The sequence below is a fragment of the Corvus hawaiiensis genome, chromosome 10, assembly GCF_020740725.1.
Source record: "Corvus hawaiiensis isolate bCorHaw1 chromosome 10, bCorHaw1.pri.cur, whole genome shotgun sequence".
Lineage (NCBI taxonomy): Eukaryota > Metazoa > Chordata > Aves > Passeriformes > Corvidae > Corvus > Corvus hawaiiensis.
In genome coordinates, this window is record NC_063222.1 from 2,357,024 (window position 1) to 2,369,259 (window position 12,236).

General features: G+C 43.0%; 1 protein-coding gene across 9 annotated transcripts in view; it reads right to left on the reverse strand.

Annotated features, from left to right (window-relative positions):
• DGKD (diacylglycerol kinase delta) overlaps window positions 1-12,236 on the reverse strand; it is a 57,989-nt gene that overhangs the window by 28,032 nt on the left and 17,721 nt on the right. The window contains exons 1-2 of one of the 9 annotated variants that reach the window (XM_048313793.1): window positions 9,299-9,428; window positions 8,855-8,991 (exon numbers count right to left, since the gene is read on the reverse strand). The exons of 6 other annotated variants lie outside the window; for them this stretch is intronic. The gene's annotated coding sequence lies outside the window, so the exon portion shown is untranslated. Of the gene's footprint in view, window positions 1-2,653; window positions 2,935-8,854; window positions 8,992-9,298; window positions 9,429-12,236 lie in introns of those variants that run through there. 2 more of the 9 variants (XM_048313794.1, XM_048313792.1) reach the window with 2 other exon arrangements.

The window sequence follows — 12,236 nt, forward strand, 5'->3', positions numbered from 1 at the left end:
AGTTGCCCTGTGTTAAATAAACAGTGTTTTAACAAACCAGCAGAAGACACACAAGGTGGCAAAAGTTTCCTTCTGCCCAGGGAGGCACCAGGCCCCTGTGTCCTCTAGCACCAACTCCCGCTCCTTCAGTCAGCTGGTGGCAGCAGAGAGAAATAAAAGCTCTGCTCTTCAGAGGACCATGTCTGCTGTTCCCAGGGCTGCTCATACAGCTGGAGTCGACTTGACTATGTATCAACCTTTATTCTTCCTAAGACAAAAGGCTTTCTTCCCTACAGTGTAGTGATCTCACTGTCTCTTTGTGCACACCTCTGTATTGATTTCCATCAAGCTGACTTAAATTAGACCAATACTGAAGTGTTTGCAAGACCTGGATTTAAGAAAAGCTGCATTAAGGTTGAGCACTGTTAACAAAAATCAAAAGGCTTCCTTTTATGTCAACTCTAAAAATTTCCAGCTGTCCAGACTCTCCTGCACTCCTCTACATATTGTACATGGGAAAATTTGTCTACATCATCTGCTTTTCAAGCAAATTGTACCTAACATCTGACAGAATGGATTAAAATAAACTAGGATTGTATCGATCTCATGAGGCCAAACCATTCAGCCAAAGTTTTGTTAGTGAACATTAAAACACCCACACACATCACCCCAATACATGACCCCTGTTTTCCCGTCTGTTTCTCACTTCTCTCATTATCATTCATAAAACAGATTAAAAATAAAAGCCTCTCAAGTTGAACACCAAACTTTTAGTCGATGCTGAAGTGCCTCAGAGCATCTGCCAAGAAATGTGGGTGTAATGTCAACAAAAAAGATACACCTGGAAAGTGCTGCTTTATTTTAAGCTCTTCAATTTTTAGACTGTATTTCTTTTCATTGACAGACTGCAGATTCACCTGCAGTAACACCACCTTACCCAGAGGCATGACCAATACCTAGAAATGGGTGCTACAGACACATTAAGTAGGCAAGGAAAGGAGCTAAATCCCTTTTTAAAGAAGGGACTGGCCATTCATATTAGAAACACAGTTTTAGCATTTGGAGCATTCTATCTTGGACAAAACGATCTGATCTGTACCAACTGTAAGCACACAGAAGTAAATATTTACACTATTCTAAAAATAAAACTTTGAAGAACTCCTTCTCTCTTCCCTCACTTTCCTTTCAACATTTCCAGCTTTGAAAAAAATTATTTCCAAAGAAAGTAATCACAGGAATGTTTCTTCTTCCTTGTGAAAACAGGAAAGTATTTAGTTAAATGTATTTCCATCAAAAACTCTGCTATGTAAGAATGAAGCAACCCTAGAGAAACTTCTTCCAGAGCGTGAAACACTGATGTAAAAAATCAGTGTGAAGTTAGAGAAGAACAAGGGGCATGTCTGAGTCCTGCTAAGAAGAAGTACCTTTTTTACTTCCACCAAGGTTAACAAATTTGTTCAGACACCACTGGGCCTCACTTTCTTCCTGGCAATAAGGCCAAGAACATCTATATTTGCATGTGTACAACAGGAGCACATATAAAGTCCAAACATTGTAGGATGAAGCATCCAAGGACCTTTCATGGCTGTAAAACCAGCAAAATTCTGTAAGGAACCACCAGTTCATTTGAGTCACTGGCATGCTCTAGGGCACTGGTGAAGAACAGCTTCAGAACACTTCTACTCAGTGCTGTCCCTTTTCCCATTTTTCTGCCTTTTTGGGGGGAGGGAAGGGAAATGCAAACTATAGCATAGTTTTTAATCACACTGGAAGACAAGAAATTTAAAATATTGACATAAAATTCAGAAATGCAGACACTCCTTTGATAAGAATGAATTTCTGAGGCTACTGACTTCCTGGATCAATGGATGGATCATCCAATATAGAAAAAAACTAATTCCTTCTTCAGTCACCTACTGCATCATCTTAAAAATCCCCACACTCAGTGTTAGACAACCCTCTGCTCAAAGAACAAAGTTTATAAGACAAGAGGATAAATAAAGAGATTAAAAGATTTTCATACATGAATCATCCAGACAAAGAGTCACAGATTTAAAACAAAGGGTCTATTGTGTAACTACAAATAAAAATGTAACTCTACAGGATAAATATATGAAGAGCATTCCCCATTTGTCAGTTCAAAAGCAACGTTTGCACTGGGATTTATTGATATTACCAGAGATGGGAAATACAAGAATAAATCTCTTTTAAAAGCTTGCTCCTAAGGAGAACAAACTGGGACAATTCAGTCTTCACTATGAAGGACAGACAAGATTTTAATGTAACTAGTGCAGCAATTATTCGGGGAAATGAAGAAACCGTACAAACCTGTTTTCCTGATTAATATGCAGCAGTATTACAGTTAAACATCTTAATGAGGATAATCAGGAATCCAGAAACATGTTAACAGGGCCCCTTCCTTTGCAGAGCAGTTCAGCAGCTCTGCCGTTCACACACCCCACACCCACCAGCCCAGCCCGGGTACCTGGGGACCCTCAGCCCCTCGTGCCTGCCCTGCAGCACGGCAGCCGCCCGCCCGCTCCTTCCTGCACAGGCTGGTGGGCAGCACGCGTGCTACGGCACTGGGCTGAGCCACAGAAACGCTCACTCACACTCCTCCTACCACTGCTCCCTCCCTCTCCCTGAACCAGCTATTTCAGCTCCAGATACCCACCTGCTGAAGGATACTGACAGAGGGGCAAAGCTGTTACATACATGGCGTTGTCTGAGCAAGAGCGATGATCAATCTAACATCTAACCAGTGCAGCAGAAAAAATAAAATCATTCTTGTCATCTCAAAAGAAGCCACAGCAATCTTCCTTCTGGAAAGCTGTCCTTTCCCAGCCAGGAGTCCAGGGAATTCACTCTCAGCTACAGCTGCAATGAGCCAACACTCTGGAACACAAGGCTTGGTTATCCCTGTTGGCGAACATGGCTACAAATGAGCACGGTCCAGCTATTTTTTTATGTTCCGGCTACAGCTTTTGACTAACATCCTGGAACAGTATATTCCACAGGATGACGACGCACTAGGTGAAGTAGCATTTCCTTTTATTTGTTCTAAATTTACAGACTAGTAATGTCACCAGTGACCTCTTGTTCTCATAAACGAAGAGCACAAAAACAACGATCTAATTGCTTCTGAGTTAGGATGAGGGCTGCCTTACTAGGAGTTAAGAAAAACCAACCCAATAAAAAGTCTTCAGATTTATTTTTAATCTCACAGATTTTTGGCCTGTTTGAGGATTGGCAGAACTCTGAGTATTAATGCCCCAAAACAGCTCCGAATTTTATCTAGATATGAGCAATTACACTAATTAAAAGTGCTTGTTCTGCCTAAAAAGTGAATATTAAAAACTTTTTTGATCCTCAATGCTACTGAACTTCTGGGTGTGGTTCTTTAGATTTCACTCATTAGAAGAAACTGGGTGCCCAGAGCTCACCACACTGTGACATGACTGACACCTAATCCTGACCAGAAAAAGAGCTCCGCAGCCACGGGGGGGGAAAAAAGGCTGCCAATCCCTCTAATCACTCCTGGAGAGTCATAAGGATACACAGGAACGGCAGGAAGGGTTAAAGAGATTTCAGACCACAACACAGGTTAATTACGAACTTCTGAAACCCCTGAAATACATATTTGCAGAAATGTCACCAGGGGGGTGACAGTCAGGTCCCCAGCAAGTAGTTATGCGCCCTCCATGACTCATCTCAAGTCTATTAGAGAAATTCTCAATTTTCAAGCTTGCCCACTCTAAATCTAAAAAAACTTAAATCTGAAAATAGCCATGCCTTCACTGGCTGTCTTGTGCAAACACAGACACTCTTGACACTGAAAATTTAGCTTTATCTCCTCTGTCTCTCTCTCACATGGCCCATTCCCTCTTACCAGCTGTTAACCCCCACCTCTCATGTTGACCTACACTCCTCTGTCCAACACTAACATCAGTTTACCGACACTTCAAATCCAGCCAGCTAACAAACAACAGAGCCAACCAAAGAAAATTCCTCACTTCATGTTCTAAAAATGGACTAATGTCCCTGGATGTCCTTTCCTGATGAACAGCTGTGAATAATCAGATTAGAAAGGCAGTCCAAAAAAGACTCCTATATTAGACCAAATTTTAAGCAGAAATCTGCTATACTTCACCCTTTGCTGTACTGAGCAACCTTCCTCCCAACATTCGGAGCAAAACTTCATCCTCTGGTCTTGCTGCCACCCAAGACAACTTTATCATTTCTGCTCATGTGGGGCATTTTCTGGCTGCCCAGAAACTTCTCAGCAATAAAGTGACAGTCCAGCCAAGCATGCCCTGGAACTGTTTATTATCAGGGTACATCTGGTGAGCTCAGTGACCACAAAAGATGGCAAAGCAAGTTAAGATCACACTGGCCCAACCACAGAGCTGACAGAAGAAATGCTGCGGTGGGAGACGGGGTGGGGGGACATAGAACTTCACAAAATATAGTTTTCCTGATGTGTACATTTCTCAGAATGGCCAAAAGTGGGAGTATGAGAACACCTGCTCATTCTGACTGCTTCCTTTTACTCATATCCTGTTCAAATACAGTCTTACATTCAAAGGTGCTAGCCCTAAATCTCCCTAGGAGAAACAGTTGATGACTTGAGTAAAGAGACAACAGGAATTTCTGGAGCTGTAGAGACCTAGAAACAAGAAAAAAAAAAAAAAGCTGCAAAACCTTCAGCAGGATCACATATGGCAAAGGTAGGGAACCATCCACCACCTGTAGCTAACTGCTACGTCTGCTCTGTATGGTGGAGAATGCTCTCGGCATCCTGAGAGCCCAAGACTCAGGAAGGAAAATTGGGTGAGATTCTAATGAGGACCCAGCCATTTTTCCACTTCAGCTCCTGTTTCAATGACAACAGTAGTGAAATGAACGCTGGAATATAGTAAAACACCTCGCCTGTATTCATCAGCAAGGTTCACAAAGCAGCAAATCCACTGTGTTTCAAACACAATTACTGAACTCACACGGGGCAAAATGGATTAAGTGTGGATTAGCAAGTGCAACTCCCTCAGCAAATACACAAAAAAGAAGACTGTGAAAAAGGGAAGAAGAAAACACAAGTTTGAGATTCAAACCAGTCCTTAAAACTTAGAATCCTGAACGTCTGTCTCACTGATGTCTATTTCTGAAACAATATGGAGCTCAGCATCAGGCCAGCAAAGCCTTAGGCAGCGAGTCAGTATGACTTTAGTAGGTCTCTACAGTTTGGAAGAGAGCAATAACATGAGTATCAAAGACTCATGAGGGCCCAAGCCTTGCCTTCCTCCACAGACTACAGCCCTATTCAATTTTGCAATTCAGCTTTCACCCAGTTTTGCCAACAAATTCCATTAAGTCACTGCAGAGGTCAGTTAGAGCTCTCTAGAACCACACCAATTATCTTCCCCCAAAACCCAGATGATACGGGAAAGAAGAAGTAGCTTTTTATATAACACTGGAGAAATGCACCAGTTTTGTATGTTTTTTTATAGTGCGAGATCTTAATTTCCTGCTAAAGTAACCATCTTCCACCTATGGAAGCTCTCATTTCCACCAAATAAAACAAGTCATTAATGTTCTTATAGTTGTACCAAATTCCTTTTTTTTTTTTTTTTTTTTTTTCAAATACCAAGATTTTCCTCAAAGCCCTAAGTGCCCAAATCTCTGTCCACAATACACTGGGTATTTTATCCCCACCTTCCATGTGGCTGTTTTTTCAATCTGTAAAATCCAGGACAGCTCATTTCCATAGGAAAGCAGGTCCAGCATGTGCTGTGGTCTCTTTAGGACATTTTTACATTATTAGGTTCACTCACCTTGCAATCTGTCCCTCCTGAGCCAGGGCAGCAGTGCATTTTCTCTGAGCACTGGCACTTACAGCACTATGCTGTGCCACAGGTCAAGTTCAGCTCATGCTGACCCTCCATCTGGGATTTCTCCCAGTCCCTATCCTCCCCCATGCTGCAGCGGGAAACTAGACCAGACAAAGTGTTCCCTGGGAAAATTATCATCTCTCATACCAGGGTCACATTCCTACAGGCTTCTGGAAACTGTCCTAAACAAGGCACATTCCTGTTCTTGGCAATTGGTAAGAGGAGCACAGACAAGGCGGGGATTTTAAGACTTTAGCAATAACTTAACAAATGTAAAAACCTAGAGTGTGCAAGGTCCTGTCTGCTGTCAGCAGGTAAGAAATGCAAACTATCCTGGTAGTTCAGGTCTGTTAATCCCTAGAGATCTCCATGGATGGAGCAGTACCCAGTGGGAGTGGATGGGGTGGCTGTACCAAGTGCCAGAGCACCTTAGCACAGCTCCATTACCCACACACCCTCCACTTCATGCAGCAGATGCACATGCATCCCTTTACCTGTTTTCCAAAGGACACAGTCCTGCCAGGAAGAGTTCCTAAACAGAACCACTCTCTTCAGAAAGGGCAGCTCACTTGGGAAGTAAAGGATATTTCAGAGAAAGCCTTCCACTCACTCAAACAGAAGCAAACCCATGGAGAACAGAGGGGCAGGATTGTTCCCCAGTGGTAGAGCTGCTGTCTCAGTAAATCACAACACTGGGCAACAAAAGGTCTTGTCCATGGTAGGAAAACGACCTATTACTGAGAGCTTATTGTTAGCAGCAGCTCCTCACAGCCCCCTAACTTCAGCGGTGTTGAACGCAGGCTGTTAGCTAGCACAAAATGAAATTAATAGCTTTCAACAGCTTGATGAACCCAGGAGCTTTCCACACTGGGTCACCAGGCAAAGACAAGTCCTGTTTCACACACCATCACAAGCATCAGAAACAGGGAGGCAGCATTTCTGCAAGTACTGCTAGCAAGCCTCTCCCTGCATAAAAAGGAGCCTTTTCCTTCTAGAGCAGCTTCCATGTAAAGCTGAACATGTTCTCCAATGACCACACATTGTTCTGCCTTTGTGCTCCCACCTGGAAAAGATGCTGAAATCTGCAGTCTTGCTCAGGAAGGCAGGTGAAACCCCAACTCAGCCCAACAAAGAGCAAAGAGATTACCAAACAAAAGCTTCCACTGTTCAGGCACAAGGGCAGACACGAATTTCGAAGCTGTAAACTTCCCTCTCGGAAAACAAAAGCTTTTCACAAACAGTCGCCTTCACTTTTCAGCTCCCTGCCTATCCTGTCCTACAATAAAACAGACAAAGCTCAGTCTGACTTCTTCTTACAGTAGTTTCATCTCTCTCAAAACCTCCTGCATATTTTCGGGTCACTCTGTAACGCACAGTAGCAATTGCCAGATCTCTCCACCCACAGCAACTTCTTCCAGACTCTCTAACTCTGCTTCCATGTTTATCTTCTCTTGGATAGTTTTTCTCCAGATTTTTCCTTCTTTTGTGACAGCAGACTAATGACCACCTCCCACAGGAGGCTGGATTAAGAGTCCCAAAAATCCTTGACATGAAAGGATTTTAAATTATTCTTTTCACTGACTAACAGTGACTCAGAATGGTCTGTTTACCAAAGGGCCTTTTCTCAAGGAGAAAAAAACTGCACTGAAGTCTGGATTACAAACTACTAAAATAGCAAAGTATTTTGAAACTGCAGTGGTTCTGACAGGAAATGGGGACTGAGCTGCACTTAATGAAGGGAGGCAGAAAACCAGCAGAGTGATTCTAGACACGGCAATACACGGCTCTACTCATATTTTCACTTGCTTATAAAGGAAAATTCTGACAGCTGCCAATATAAACAGAGTACAAGCACTAGCAAAGAGTGCACAATTCCTGAACATGTACACACATGGGTGTGGAAAAGACAACAACCCCCAGCAAAATCTGAATTTCCAACACGTGCTCTAATTTTGCCCAATTTAGAAGAGAGAGCTTAAAAACAAGGAAGAACCATCCTGTTCAGAAGTCCCTCTTTTCTAATCTTTCCCTTTTCCAAACGTTAACAGGGCAATCCATGATTGTGTGAGAATTCAGGACACCTGGGACTGCCCTGTGTCACTATGTCCCTGGATCAGTCAGTCTTTTTGCCCAGCTGATGCCTTCTCTCTGGGCCCCTTTACCCCCCTGTTGAGGAAGCAGGGGAGAAAAATCCTCTCCCTTGCTAGGAAGCCCAGTGACTCCCTGGAGCATATGTTCAATTCCATTTTTTTTTTCAGAGGGCTGAGGCCACATAGGGCAGTTTTGGGAATCTGTGCAAGTGTTAAACCACGCAGATTTTCCTGATCTCTATCAGCTGAAGCTTGAAGTCCAACTATGACTGCCTGCAAACAGCTTGCAACAAAAGTTCTTACATTCTTTCTCCTCATAAAAATAAGTCACATGCTCTTTCTTGAAACCTGTATTTCAAACCAGCACAACCAACCTCTGATCTGGGTTCCTCTTGTTCCAACACAGCTCCTATGCTAGGCATGAGCAGCAAACTTTCTGTAGCTTGAGCAGCTCTATCTTCTTTCAAAACCAAACTCTTCAGAGAAGACATCACTGCCTTCTCTGCTGAAAAGGATGTATTTTAACTTAAGAGCACCCATACCAATAATTCAACTTGACACAAAATCATGAAGAGGCAAAGGCACTTTCACTTCATTGCGAATGAACCTGCTAACATCAACAACATACTCTCCCCATTAGGAAGGACTGTCAGTACTTTGATTTTTTTATCCAAGTTCAAGCACTTTGCCCTCTGTTCATAGGAAAAGTTACTTACCCCAAAATGAAAATTCATGCTATTTCCCAACACTGTCAATAAGCCCTGGGACAATACAGCAAAAATACACACTGTGGAGGAGATCAGTAACATAAAACTTCACAAGACAGAAACTGGCAACTTTGCTGCTGAATAAAGTCAGTACTAAGTAACAAGGTCATAATAAGAAAAAATTGTAGCACACCTCAGGCTTCCATACAGCTGGAGAATGACATCCATACTCCTTCTCAGAGATGATTGCTCTCTCTCATTCAGGGGCACCAGCAATTCCCTGTTCCTCAGCCTACCACAACCACTGTCGCCTCCAGTCATGCAAGTGCTCTGGAAGAGAGGTATTACTCTAACCTCAGTATTTCCTCTCTGCTGGGACATTGGTCAGGGTGAATCATCAGTTAATAAACAGTATTTCTTAACTGGGTGCAGCATTTCCAACGGCACTGCAGGCACATTTCCCTTTAGTCCTGTTCTAGAGAACACATCTACATAAATCCACTCAGGAGAGAACACCTGAACAGTAAGCTTGTAGCAAACATATTCCAAAGAACCTGAACTCCTGAAATCTGTTACGCTGGCACAGGTGCCATGTTTCCCAGTGCTCAATCCAGAAAACTCACGCTCCTGATCTTACCTTTCATGTTCAATCTTCCTCTAAACTAGTGTCCAGAGCAGCCTATTCCCTCAGAAAAAAACCTAAACAGATTGCTTGACATGCAATTAATAGGATTAGTCTCGTCTGTGGTCAGTTTCTCTGAGCTATGTTCCACTTGCCACAAGCTGATTAGCTGCCTGCTTAAGGAGGAGCTGGGATAAGTTTCCTTCTGACAGCAACGAAGCAGAGAGGCAGGCGCTGACTGTAATAATACGCTGTTTCCTGTCTGCGGCTGAGCTGAGAGGTACTTCCCAACAAAAAAGGGTTTACAGGAGTTCAGGAACTCAAGCTCCACCTCTTCCAGTGAAGAGCCTTTAACTATTGAGGAAGGGTCACTAACATGGCTTCTGGCACTCAAAAACGTGCTCTGAACCACCTTCCATTTCACCAAAGCATCAGAAAGAAGAAACCAAACTACACAAAATTCCCTCTCCACACAGAGGAGCCTTCTCCTATGGGATCTCAAAGCTCTGAATCAGATGGCGTAAGAAGTAAATGTTGTAATTCATGTTATGTGAATGAGGGTGAAAGTCCACAACACCATTTAGTAGCAATAACTGGAAAACATTTACCAATCCACCACGTGAGAATCATATCGGAACACAAAATGTGTACCTGGAAAGATATGATGTCCTTTCCAGGCCCTCTCCTGACAATGACAGGCATTTTTGACTAGTGTTAAAGAATACATGCTCTATACAAATCCTCCACGAAGCAGAAATGGGTCAATGAATTGATAAGGACTCACTTCTTTAACCGTACCAACCACGCTGAAGGCAGCAGGCTTAACCCAGCTGGCACCTTCTAGAAGAGAGCAGATCTTCACAGCCCACACACCAGTCTGAGGAGGAAGAATTTGTTCACCACACAAACCTTTACAAAACTGGGCCAAAGGAGATGACCCAAAGTCTTTTCAAAGACTTTTGAGGGGACAGCTGTGGTGGCAAAGTGTTGACCTGAGCAACAGGCAAGAGAGTGACTGGTGTCCCCCAAACCTTGCAGGTGTCACAGGGGAGAACAGGCACGATGGGTGGCTCAGGTCCATGACACAGGTAAAACAGATCATTTTGAGACAGAGATCAGTAAAACCTAGGCTTCCCAGCATCATCTTGAGAAAACACTATTCTAGGTTAAAGTATGGAACTCATCCTCATGGCAGATTTTGTTTAAATGCTCCTAACACAACTGCAGGCTAGTCCATTACATGGGCACCTTAACAAATCACGTTACTGCAGAACTGCACTGTCCAAGAAAAAACTGTTCATGGAAAGAGCTAAAGTCTCATTGGGAAGACCAAATGTACCCACTGTCACCCCAGATCATCTGCTTTTTAGAAATCACAAGAGGTTTTGAGGGTATGGCTGAGAAAGCGCTGCTTAGAAATCAGGGCAGGCTCTGACCTCACCCATCCAATGCTGCTGTGATCTCTATTTTGTTAGGAGCACAAATATAGCACACACTGATGGCAAGAATCCAGGCTAAAAGTTGACTGCTCTCGTTGAAATAAAGGGTCCTGAACTACCAGGACAACATAGTTATCATTGCATTTGTGCCACAGCAGATCTTCTCTAAGACCCTGTGCAAGATAGCAACCCTAGGAAAAGGGACTATTGAGAGACCTATACACCACTGTACCAAGGGATCATACGTGGAAAGCACCTGTCACAGCCCAGGCATCCCACAAGAATTTACCGTGCAGACAGGTGACTCTCAAGGACAGAGATGGCAGAGATGTGACAGAACCAGCAAATACCTAGAGGCCTAATGGGAGAAGAGAGCTCTGGCATAGGCTTCCCAGAGGCTTCCTGTTAAATACCTCTGCAGCCACACTGCCTGACCTAAAGGAACAATAGCTAAATATAAAGCTCTTCATTACACTGATGTTTGTTAAGAACATCATCTCAAGCTCAAAAATGCCCCATGTCACATGTTCCCAGCCGATTCTATAGTCATCTATCCGTTAATTCTGGGTAGCAGTCCTGAAAACTGTCCCCATTGCAAACACTTACTGAGGAAATCTACGCAAGATCAACCAAGTAAACCATGGTGGAATTTGTTATTACACACTTTATTTTTAGAGGAAGAGGTCTGTGTCTTAAAACTCACTTTTCTTGCTCTCCTTCCTGCTGAGAGCAAACAAATTACCTGTCAGACATGCCCATGTAAAAGGTTTACTGGCAGTTATTTTTTAACCTTACTCCTCTATCCATGCAGGACAACCTTTGCTGGCTTTGTGCTCTGGTTTTCTCCTCTCATGATGCTGCCTCCCCATGCTTCTCAATGCACTTTCAACAGTTTCCCTTCTGACTGGTCAGCCCTTATTACCTGTTTGTCTTGGATACACATTGTTCCTCCGAGGGGTTTATATGATGTTTTTGTTGGTTGTCTTTATGTCAGGACCTTAGGGATATCATTCAGGCAACCTGACCTGCAGAATCTATACATTAGGCAGTACAGATGCCTGGAGAGAGGCTGAGTTTTCTGAGAAAGAAACCACTCTTTTATAAATCCACAAGTACCAGTCTCCATTGAAAAAAAAACAGAAAACCAAAAAGAAAACCAGAACATCTAAGACTCTGCTTACAACACCACATGCTACATACTTTCAGTTTAGGAGAAAAACTCAATCATACGACTCACTGATTTGAAACAGGGAAAAAATGCATCAAGAAACCCTGAATTTTGGAAAGGAAGATACAGAGGGGAAGCACAGTGCTCTCAAAGGAAACCAACAGAAAATTGCATGACTGCAAGGAATCCAAAGTACTGACAACAACGATGTAACAGAGCAAAGAGCAGCAAGACTAGGCCACCTTCTGATTTCCTCAATGTTTTTAGAGCTCAAGTTAAACGAGTCAAGCACCTCCATAAGCCACAAGAAGAAAAAGCAGATAGAAATTAAGAGGAAACATGTTTT